General features: G+C 44.0%; 1 long non-coding RNA gene and 1 other non-coding gene across 5 annotated transcripts; both read left to right on the top strand.

The window, feature by feature from the left end:
* Nucleotides 1-819: 819 nt before the first annotated feature.
* On the top strand, nt 820-10,851 carry LOC116834394 (uncharacterized). 4 transcript variants are annotated; one of them, XR_004375932.2, is made up of 7 exons: nt 820-875; nt 2,059-2,142; nt 3,686-3,744; nt 5,529-5,689; nt 6,454-6,572; nt 7,366-7,541; nt 9,009-10,851. It is a non-coding gene; the product is annotated as an uncharacterized LOC116834394 (long non-coding RNA). The 4 variants fall into 4 exon arrangements; XR_004375929.2 differs by lacking the exon at nt 5,529-5,689 and having other exon boundaries at nt 9,009-10,849; XR_012657081.1 differs by lacking the exons at nt 820-875; nt 5,529-5,689 and adding an exon at nt 1,053-1,266 and having other exon boundaries at nt 9,009-10,849.
* On the top strand, nt 6,147-6,289 carry LOC116834409 (small nucleolar RNA SNORA12). Its single transcript, XR_004375938.1, has one exon. It is a non-coding gene; the product is annotated as a small nucleolar RNA SNORA12 (small nucleolar RNA).
* Nucleotides 10,852-11,323: the final 472 nt, after the last annotated feature.

The raw sequence follows: 11,323 nt of genomic DNA, 5'->3' as shown, positions 1-11,323 counted from the left end.
CTGCGGTACGTAGCACTCTATGGCGTCTGCCAGGGCAATCCAGGGAAAAAGGCCCGCGCACAATTGTCTGCCTTGTTTCCGCTGAGGACTAAGATGACTTGTCACGGCATTTACACAGAACACCCGACAAATTCAACCCAGAATTCAAGGTCGGTCCTGGTGTGAGACGTGCTAAAGTGATAACCTATGTTGATTAGACTATGAATTAGATAATGCCCACCATTACAAGGCTCCGACATCGACGTAGCCTCGGCAATATGTAATGATTAAGTTCACTTAACTGCAGGGCACACACCACTCGAATTTATCTATCTGCCTTCAGTTGCGTACGAACGCGCTAATCCAGTGTAATCAATTTCTATTCTTTTATTACAAACCAGTTTAATGTAATTCGGAATTATCCTGTAGTGTAGACATAGCCTCAGAGAGGATGTCAGAGAGGACCTTTGTGGTGGGGGGAAGGTTTTAGTACAGTAATGTCTGAGGCAGGGGGTAGCCAATAGGTGGACCACAGGCCAAATCTGCACCTCCAGATGCTTTTAAAAGGACCTTGCAATCTTTTTATTTACTAATTATTATCAGTATTTTTTTTTATTATTATTTTTTCTGGGGGCTTGACCTTCACCAAAAATAACTGACTGACTATCCCAGGCCAGAGATGAGTGGGCTGGTGCTTTGGAGCTGGTTCCGGGGGAAAGGTTTGGGTGTCTCACACAGCGATCAGGGCTGTGTTCCGGAGGGGAAGGGATCAGCTGACGCACACAGCAAGCCGGGCTATTGATTCAGGGGAAGGGTTTGAGTGATGCACAGGGTAGTTGGTTCCGGGCGAAGGGGGACATGTTGTTGCCATGGCGTGGTGCTGCGCGCTGGTTCTGGTATGTCCGCGCTAGGCCTCGGGCTACAGACTCGGCGGGCATCGGCCGGGGTCAGCAGTGGGCGGGGCTGCGGAGATTTCGGTCTGAGCGCGCGCTGCTTTCAGGCCTGCGCCGGGCGGGCGCTCGATGGGGCCGTTCCAGCCCCCGCCAGGGTCGCGCTGCCAGCGCCGGGGGGCTGCGCGCTGGGCCGCTTGTGCTGGCTGCTCCCGAGCCGCGCGGTGCTGTCCTGATACGCTCTGGCGCTTTCCCCCGTTTTCTTGTAGCTACGCTAGCCGGGCCGGCAGGGAGACTCTCCGTGCCAAAGGAGAGGGCTTCAGGAGGAAATTGTTGGAAAACAGGCTTCATAATGGAAACTGTTGCAGTTTCAACCTTGCTATTGCTGCCAGCTAGGGTAACTGGAAAAGTAACGATACCGTTCAAAAGTTGCCTAAGTATTTCCAGTTGTTTTCGGTAATAAAACTCTTTTGCAATATTTTGTTGTTTAATACCTTTTAACAGAAAGTTGCACTGTGCAGGCGCAGTATAACAACTTTTTTAAGTGGTTTTAATCACCATTTAATCACCACTAAGCCTGAAGGTGTGTAAGGACTGAGCTAACCGGCTCCATATCTTGTAGCCCAGATGGTGTGGCGTCCAGTGGGGTCAAACGCTTTTTCTGTTTATTTAAAACCAAAAATGTTTCAGAAAAAATTGTAAAGAGAATATTAATATTCTATGGTTTAAACACCTAAAATTTAAGATAGGCTAGTTATCTAGGCTGCTCATGCACTCCTAACTCTGCCCCTTGTGTGTGTGCATTTCAATATAAATTTTAATTACATGATATTATGTAATAAAGTTGACATAGTTGTAGAAAAATTGTGTCTATTTTGGGAAGATGTGCATTACATGAGGCAACACTTGTTTTTTCTTGATCCTCAGAGGCTTCAGGCAGTCAGTCTCCTGATGACTCTTAGGACTCCTGTTCTGGGAAAGTGCATCTGTTTGTGTTAATCAGCATTTAGACAGTAGTGACATTTTGGGCAGGATTTTCCTCAGCCACTTGGGTGAATTGAGTGTTTGAATCCTTGGTTGTAAGCAGGATGGGGTCGCAATTTTTAATATTATCAAATCAAAAATTATAGATACACAAACTCATTATAGTGGTCATTTTGTCTGTATATCTACTTTATTTCTCTCCTAGACTGGCCTTTGGGGGTGTTGAAGAAATATTTTAATGTTGTTCAACATAGTGTAAGCTGTTCAGAAGAAAAGTGGAGAATTTGATGTAAGATTTATATTTCTTCTTCTGCATCATGGTCTATGAGATTAGCAGTGTCTGACTGTATAATGCCTCCTGTTGGCATGGGGGAGGGATAGCTCAGTGGTTTGAGCATTGGCCTGCTAAACCCAGGGCTGGGAGTTAAGTCCTTGAGGAGGACACATAAGGATCTGGGGCAAAATCAGTACTTGGTCCTGCTAGTGAAGGCAGGGGCATAGACTCAATGACCCTTCAGGGGTCCCTTCCAGTTCTAGGAGATAGGTATATCTCCATATATTATTATTATAAAACATTCCTGGTCTACAACAATGTTAAATTAAGCCAAATGCTTATTTTATTAGACTCCTCTAAATGTAATGTGAATTAGAAGCACAATTGTTAAGATGTGCATAGTGCTTTCCATCTTTAAAACATTGAACAAATATTAAGGCTCACAACCTCTTTAAAATTAGTACTGCAGATATGTCTTATTCTCATATTTGCTGGTGGGAAACTGAAGCAAAGAGATGCAGTGACTTGCTCAAGGTCACTCACTGAGAGTATATTTAAACTGTGGAGACTGCGTGGATGTAGCTGTGGCGCTGTAGCTATGCTGGCATAATCCCATAGCATAGACGCAGCCTACACTGATGAAAGGGGTTTTTCTGTTGTCATAAGAATACCACCTCCCCAAGCAACAATATGTGCATCTTCACTGGAGTTTAGGTTGGCGTAGCTGTAGCATTGAGGGGTGTGGATTTTTCACAGCCTTAATTTTAAGTGTAGACCAGGCCTTAGTTAGTGGCAGAGCCAGAAATAGAACCCAGGAGTTCAGGCCTTTGGCCCCCATGCTCATTCTACATTAATCAAAATGTAGAATTTGGTTTACTTTACCAAAATTGATTTTTGTTTCTGAGTGGCAAATCATACAAAGTTAACTATTTTTCATAAAACCCAGCAATTTGTGAGTTCTTGAGTCTCTGAGTTAAAGTGGGTGAAAGGAAGAGTGACTTTATTTGTAAACATTTTGTAAGTTATATTTGTTAAAAGTGAGTTAAATGACAAGTGTTGTTACCTGTCCCTTCATTTACAACGCCAAACACTTAGAGTGAAGAAATTAATAGCTGCAAGATATTGTAAATCCTGCTCCTACACATATAAGAAAATAGATATTATTTTCAAATACAAAGAAATGCATGTTTTATTATAACACATCAACTTGAAGTCTGGCTTGTTTGATTAATACATTTTTAAAATATTTTGATAAGTGCTTTCTTCAGATTCTGTTAAATGAGAACTTGTTTTCTTTATCAGTTGGCATCAGTATTTTTGGGTGAAGTGTTTCTAATTTTTGTTTCTTGAGAATGACGTATGTAGTTTAACAGGAAAAGTGTGTTCTGTATTTGTACAGTGCCCAGCCCAATAAAGTCCTGGTCCATGACAGGGGCTCCTAGGTGCTACAGAATTACAAATAAGTAATAAAACAGTACTGACTTACAATAAAATTAAGAATGTATGTGGACTTGCATTTGAGACTGATTAATGTGTTACTGATGCCTTTGTTTTTCAGACATGTTTATATTTTGAGACTGATGATGAAAGAATATTGATTATTGCATCGGAGCCAAGGTAGTTGTGATATGTTGAAATAGATATTTATCATATTTAATAAACATGTTACTCTCAAGTGGGCAGCATAAGATTGGATAATCTCTAGGCTAGTAAATATTGTTTTGAAGGTCTTTGGTGTAGTAAGTGATGTAACAGGTGTGTACAGTGTTGTCACTTTGTACCTTTTACTGGGTTTTTTTTTTTTTTTTATAAGATTTTATGTTTTTGCATCTCTTGGGAGTGCATTTTAATATCTTCTAGTTTTTTATTTTTCTTGTAGTAAATGAACATAATTTTTAAATAAATGGGAAGGAGAAACATGGGACTCAGTGGCCTTTTTTCCTAATCCCGAAAGATGCTGTTTAAAAAGGGAACCAAACACCTTCACCATCTCATGACTGTCTTGAGCAACTGCAATATAAACCTGAGGTTCTTGCTATTTTTCTTTTCCAGTGCATCGATTTTCACCTCATCTTATTCCTCCCTTTCATCTCCCTCTTTCTTTAATATCTTAACCAGCCAGGACAAATCTACCTTTCCAACACTCTACAGTGTCACTGTTGTGAGGTGGGGAAGTCCTCCTCCCTTTGAATCATTGGTTGCTAGATGTCAATGATTGAGCTTTCCATTATCTTGTTGGATTTTCCATTGATATGGGTCAGCTTTGGCCAGTCTTTTTAATGACCCGCTCAGACAGCAAAGTGACACACAAGCCCTGATGTCTCTTAATCTGTCCTGAGAGCAAACTGAGGGTTTGTCTACAGTGGCAATTAACAGCGCTGAAACTGTCTCACTCAAGGGTGTGAAAAAACATCCCCCAAGCGCAGCAAGTTGCAGTGCTGTAAAGCGCCAGTGTAAACAGTGCCCTAGTGCTGGGAGCTACACCCCTCGTTGAAGTGGGTTTTTTTAGAGCTCTGGGAGAGCTGTCTCCCAGTGCTGTGCTGCGAACATACAAGGCATGTTAAAGCACTGACAGTGTAGACTAGCCCTTAATCCTCCCCCTACCCCCCGCTCGGTGTGTGCAAAGTATGTGGGAAAATGAGGCACATACAGGATTAACAGAAATATTACAGAAAATTCCCGCTTTGTCACAAGGTTTTGAGACTCTCAGGCCTGAGCTAGGAACCTGTTGAGTGAAACCTGCTGGCTTTCAACAAAATTTCAGCTGAAATCATAAGAATCATATGCATTTCTTAAGGATTAAAACTTCTAGTTTATAGTCTGGAGTGGTCTCTCTTTTTTTTTTTTTTTTTTTAAATAACTTTCTATCTAGATAGAGACCCTTGTGTAAGAACACCTGAGCCCTGATTTGGTGACCTACTATGAGTTAAAAAGTGTTGGTAGGAGTCTATTCCACTTGCCTAAAACTACTGCTGCTGTGGAATATTATCCAAATTTTGAGCTGAATATGAACTATCATAGGATCAAATTAATTCATTGTTTACTTTATATCCCACTGTAAATTCCCAAGTGGATTTTGTTTGTCTGCATCCTATCCATAAATCCCATTCATTGCCACACTGTCTGAAGCCCAACTCACCTGCATTCAAAGTAATTTTTTGCAGTTCCTTACCCTTTTCTTAGTCAGCTGAAAATGGACAGACTGCTACAAAATCTCCTCTCAGGTAGGGCATGGGAAGTTTTGTGGCTTTTGTATTTTGAATCTTGCAACTGTGGGCCTGGTTAGCCATGAAAGTCACTCAATGTATTTTGTGTTCAGGAGGAAATTATAATCCCAAAGTCTGAGTTAGTTTGCTATGAATAGCTGCTTATGTATTTTTTGACCTCTTGTTATGTTTTAGTGCTGTATTGCCCTGGCTAAGGGTGGCTTATCAACGGATCATGTCCTGATTTTGCCTATTGGGCATTACCAGTCAGTGGTTGAACTTTTTGCAGAGGTGGTGGAAGAAGTAAACAAGTGTTGTTTGAAAGAAATTACCAGAGTCCTCACCTACAGTTGCAGGTAGGGTTATAGCAAAGCAGTGGAAGAATACAACCTCAATTGCTTTGAAAGGGGACAGGTTACATTTAAACCTAAGCATAGGAGAACTCCCCTCTCTCTTGTTTTCTTCTTGGCGTCCCACATGGTAGATAAAAATTCTGTGACCAGCAGATGGGGAACAGGACAAAAGTAAAATCCCTGTGACCACTTAAATGGCCACTTGAACATGCTAATTTTTCCTGTTACAGCAAGTGCAGAGAGCTGAGTTTGTTGGAGGACAATGACAATAGACAAGAACGTTTGTCTTCAACTGATAAAGACTGGTGTCATATAATTCAGGAGGCTTTCCTCTCTGTTTGGGGCACTGAGATATACAGCACATACTTTTAAGCTTTCCTGCCTGACCAAATTTTTGGTCAGTGTCCGCAAACATGGATGCTCAGCGACCAGTTTCTGCTGAATTGATTATGGAAGGGTGCATTGTGGTGGTTTTCTGCTTGGCGGATCTGTGACAGTGTCAGAGCGGCCTCAACCTACCACAAAGAGTATAAAGGAGAAGGACAGTCATGAAAACTTTTCCAGAACTTTTCGTTTTCAGTTATTCTTCCAGCTCCTACAGGGCAGACCTGCCTCATAAGTTTAAGTCTGTAGAGACAGGTGATCATCTGTCTCACATGATGACAAGCAGTACTGAGGGGTGTGCAAACCCCCGTGATGGATTTATTGCTTTATCTAGGAGAATAGTATGGTTTGTGTCTTTTTCTTATTGTGTCCTCCATCTCCAGGTGATTCCTGTACCTCTCACTGTTGTGCTACTGAAGACATTAAAGAGTCCTCTATTGTACAAGTGCAAGAACAACAGATCAAATTACTAGAAATCCCAGAGCACTCTGATATCACGCAAGTATGAAACAAGATTTTCACTTCTCATTTATTTAACCGTAATCCTTTCTGGTTTGTCATTTCATCGAAAGGTATTCTTACATGACCAGCATTAAGCTGTAGGCAGTTGTTGTAACAGAAGATACTGTAGGCCTGATTTTCAGAGATGCTGAGTACTTACTCATCCAAGTGAAGACGTGAGCTGCAAGTGCCCTGCATCTCTGAACATTAAGCCCTGTGTCAATAATTGCTGCAGGTAGATGGTTTAATGTAGCATTTAATGAAATGTTGCTTGTATGACCTTCTATTCCTCTTATTTCAGCGAAATCCCTGAGATTCCCATAGATAGGTACAGTTTTCTCAGTGGTTTTCTTAACGATTTAATTTATAAAACACCCTTTATGTTTTGTAGATTAGTCATCTTTCTGGTTTAGGGTGTCTGTAAATAAAGCTCAGAAGCCTGGGGAAGTCAGAAATGTTTGAGGTGAGGGGATATAAGAAATAAGTCTTGGTCTGGTGTGCCAGTCATGTGCACAAGGTCAGCTGAATTTGTTGCTGGAAGAGCAGGTGCAGCTCCATTTGTTCCAGTGGACTAGTATTAGTTTATGCCAGCTGACTAGCTTTTTGGTGCATTTGCCTGAGTAGAATTTAGAAAGCTCTTGCCCTTCTTGTTTGATCAATAAGTAATAACTAGCAGCAGTGTAGCTTGCTGTGTCCTTTAGACTCATTACTCCTTGGAAATCACATCTGCAGCAGAAGTAGGCACAAGCCAAAAATTAGGTCCCTGCTTTTTCTTTTAATTTGGACACACACAGGTTTATCTTCATGCAAGCTGCCTGGTCAGCACTACACAGAGAAGCCTGACTTCAAGCAAAACTGAGGCTTTCCTCAGTCTGGCTCAGAGAAAGCTCCTGTGAGGAAATGGGAACAAAAATACTTAACTTCGTAAAGGAGCTAGATGCCGTGAATAAAACCAGACTTGCTTTGCACAGTGAGTATTAACACCTCTTCAGTACAGGAAGGGCCAGATCTTACCTCATGATCCTCAGGAGTTGACTGGATAGCTTCTGGGCAATGGCACAGATGTGTTTGTATTACTATTTAAAGGAATACAAAAGTTTAATAATACCCTCTGTGCATTGGGAAGTATAAGGGGCTTGATTTTCAGCAGGCTTGGATGTGCAAATAATATTTATATGTTGAAACCAAACTGAAATAATAATTAAAGATGCTTCATGCTGGGCTTTGTAAAACTCCACTAAACTGAGACAAAAACAGCATTAGCCAGACCAACTGCCTTGCTCTGCACAAAACCAGACATCAGCATGAAATGAACTCCTCTGTCCTAAAACTCTACCCAGCTGCCAATAAGCAGCTGGTGCAGATCACAGAACACTGGTGGTAGGAGCTCCTGGCAAGTTACCCTATTTATTCTGCAGCAACTTTAGTTTCCAAATTGATTTAAGATACTATAGTCTGTTTTGCACTAATGTATGATGAAGGCCTGCATGACAGGGGCCACCCAAATTGGTTTTGACACACAGAATAGGCTAGCTGCCTATCTTGCTGTGTGCATGCAGAAAGTGGGGATGTGCATGCAATATGTTCATGTGCATATGTGCCTAGGAATGTACTGAAAAACAGGACCAGTGAGTTGGTAAGAAATTTCAGACATGCATAGTTTTCCGTGCGGTGTTTTATAAATTCATCATGACCATCAACAAATGTGCACAGTATACTGAGGGCCATTGCGCAGCTGGAGTGACTATCGAATCATAAAACTGGAAGGGACCTTGAGAGGGTGATGGGAGGGATCAGGGAATTTTAGAGGACCTTAGTGTGCAGGTCAATGGCCAGAGAATCATAGAATCATAGGACTGGAAGGGACCTTGAGAGATCATCTAGTCCAGTCCCCTGCACTCAAGGCAGGACTAAGTATTATCTAGACCATCCCTGACAGGTGTTTGTCCAACCTGCTCTTAAAAATCCCCAAGGATGGAGATACCACAACCTCCCTAGGCAATTTATTCCAGTGCTTAATCACTCTGACAGTTAGGAAGTTTTAGGTGATAGCATCGTACCAGACATTGTAGAGTGAAGTTTCCAGATCTGGCTCAGTTCTTAGAATCCACAAATCTCTGGGTAATGCCGCAGGCGATGCTAATAGGATCAAGGTACATCTGTGGAGAGTTTGAGAGCGCAATGAGCTGGGGTGTTTTTGGCCATCTTGGCAACATGGCCAAAGAGCAAGGAATTGGAGGAAGGCCAAATCTCACTCAAAGTTGAACCATTTTATGCCCAGCATTTGATGCTGACAGCACATATAAGATGCCTCTAGCTGCTCCAAGTCTGCTTGTAGGACGGTCCAGGTTTCTGACCCGTATAGCAGTGCAGGCAGTACACAGGTTTGATAGATCCTGAACTTTGTCTTAATGCAGAAATATTCTTGCATTCATAGGTGAGACATAGACTTCATTCAAGAGGTAGTGAGACCTATTCAGTGGATGTCCAGTTTGCTGCAACTGTTTGAACTCATCCCCACCTGCACCAGATATTCTGGTGTCCCAGCTCTGAGGCCTGGTCTACACTACAGAGTTTGTTTGTTTGCAAGGCAGCTTATGTCGACCTAATTCTGTAAGCGTCTACACTAAAATGTTGCTCCCACTGATGTAACTTGCCCTCTCCGTCGACTTAGTAATTCCACCTGCACGAGAGGCATAGTGCTTAGATCAACATAGTGTGGTTAACCCAGTCAGTGACACTGCGTTACTTATGTTTACTTTAGTGGCTTCCAGGAGGTGTCCTATTATGCCCTATCATAACTGCTCTGGTCACCTTTTAGAACTCTGCTGCCTGGTAGTCAGGTATGCATGTACATGGCCCTCCCCCTTTAAAGCCCTGCCAATTTTAAATTTTATTTCATGTTTGGTTGGTATGGAGAGCTCACATAGCAACTGCCCAGCTGACCATGCTGGCTCTATGCAGAAAAGGTGCTCTTGCCAGGAGTACACAGCAGATGGTGGATCTCCTTGGTCTGTGGGGAGAAGAGGCTGTGCAGGCACAGCTCTGATCCATCTGTAGAAACATTGACATCCATGGCCAGATCGCTTGGGGCATGGTGGAGAAAGGCTACAACAGGCACATGGAGCAGTGCCATGTAAAAATCAAGGAGTTGCTGCAGGTGTACCAGAAGGCAGGGGAAGCAAACTGTCACTCTGGCAGACAGGCTCCTACAAGGAGCTGCAAGCCTTCCTTGGGGGAGACACCACCACCACAAGCCCCGCGGATACTTCAGGGGAGCTGGAATCAGCGGCCCCTGCAGTGCATACTGAGGAGGAGGTGATGAACTTGGAGGAGGAGGAGGAGGAGTTTTGGAGGACAGGCGGCTGGGGGAATGCAGTGGTGCAGTGAGCCAGGACCTCTTTCTGACCGCCAGAGCCATCGAGTGAGTCCCTGCTGTCCAGCACTGGTGAGCCTGATGCAGGGGATGGAACTCTGGTAAGTATGCTGTTTGTTTTGATGTTGCAGGGACATCTGTTCATTTACTCTTTTTTAATCATACAAGAGGAGATAGCAACTCTGCCTCTACTGGTTATTTCACTGTCTGCCTCTCGTTCCCATATACAGCTAGGCAGAGGGGGCCCTGTGAAACAATTTGTATTTGTGCATCGGGATGTCCCGGGAATCCTCCATAGAGATCTCAAGAAAACTTTCCTGGGGAAGTCTGCAGTCCTCTGCTGAAGGTTTCTGGGGAGGACTGCTTTATTTCTTCCACTGCAGTAGGACACTTTCTCACACCAGTGAGCAATTACATCAGCAGGCACCAATGCAGCACACAGGCTAGCAGCATACGGATCCAGTCTCCAGCCAGACTCATTCAGGAGCTGTTCTGTTTCAGCCTCAGTTACTCTTGAGAGTGAGATATCAGCTAAAATTACCACTGCCTGTGGAGAACGGTACCAGTATTCCATTCAGTTGCCCTATCGACATATACTTATGCCCGTGTGCTCGCCCCTGTTATTGTCCAAAATAGCCTACTTATTCTCTCAGTCCATAATCATCATGGCTAAGGCTATGTTTTAGTAAACATTTAGTAAAATTCATAGACGGGTCACGGACCGTAAACAAAAATTCATGGCCTGTGACCTGTCTATGATTTTTACTAAAAATACCCGCCCTGACTAAAACTTGGGTGGGTGGCCATGGGTGCTCTGGGAGGGGTGGTCCAGGGGCAGTGGTGGAGGTTGCCAGGGACCTGTGCTGACGGGGGGGGGGGAAAGGGGGCGGGATGGCGGCGGGGCTGGCAGGGGCTTCCTGCCCTGCTCTGCGTCCCTGCAGCTCCTCAGTGGTGGAGGCAGGGGCCCTGATGCTCCTGTCACAAGTGCCAGCTGCAGCAGCCCCCATTGGTCGGGAACTGCAACCAGTTGGAGTTGCGGGGGCGAGGCCTGCAGGCAGCACATAGTATGGATCACCCTTCCCCTCCACCGCCTAGGAGCTGCAAGGGAGCCATGTCATTGGGAGCCAGGGAGCCTCCCACCCTGAGGTAAGTGCCCCTTCCCCTGCATCTAGCCCTGAGCCGCCTCCCACACCCAAACTGCTGCTGTTGGCCCAGGGGCTGTCCAGCTTGGGCAGTCCCTGAGCCAGCACCAGCTGCTGCAGAAGTCATGAAGGTCACAGAAAGTCACAGAATCCGTGACCTCCATGACAGACTTGCAGCCTTAATCATGGCTGGGACTGCTGCTGTGCTCTATGAATCCCAAGGGAGCATGTAGT

The sequence above is a fragment of the Chelonoidis abingdonii genome, chromosome 15, assembly GCF_003597395.2.
Source record: "Chelonoidis abingdonii isolate Lonesome George chromosome 15, CheloAbing_2.0, whole genome shotgun sequence".
Lineage (NCBI taxonomy): Eukaryota > Metazoa > Chordata > Testudines > Testudinidae > Chelonoidis > Chelonoidis abingdonii.
This window is presented reverse-complemented; position numbering and strand designations above follow the sequence as displayed.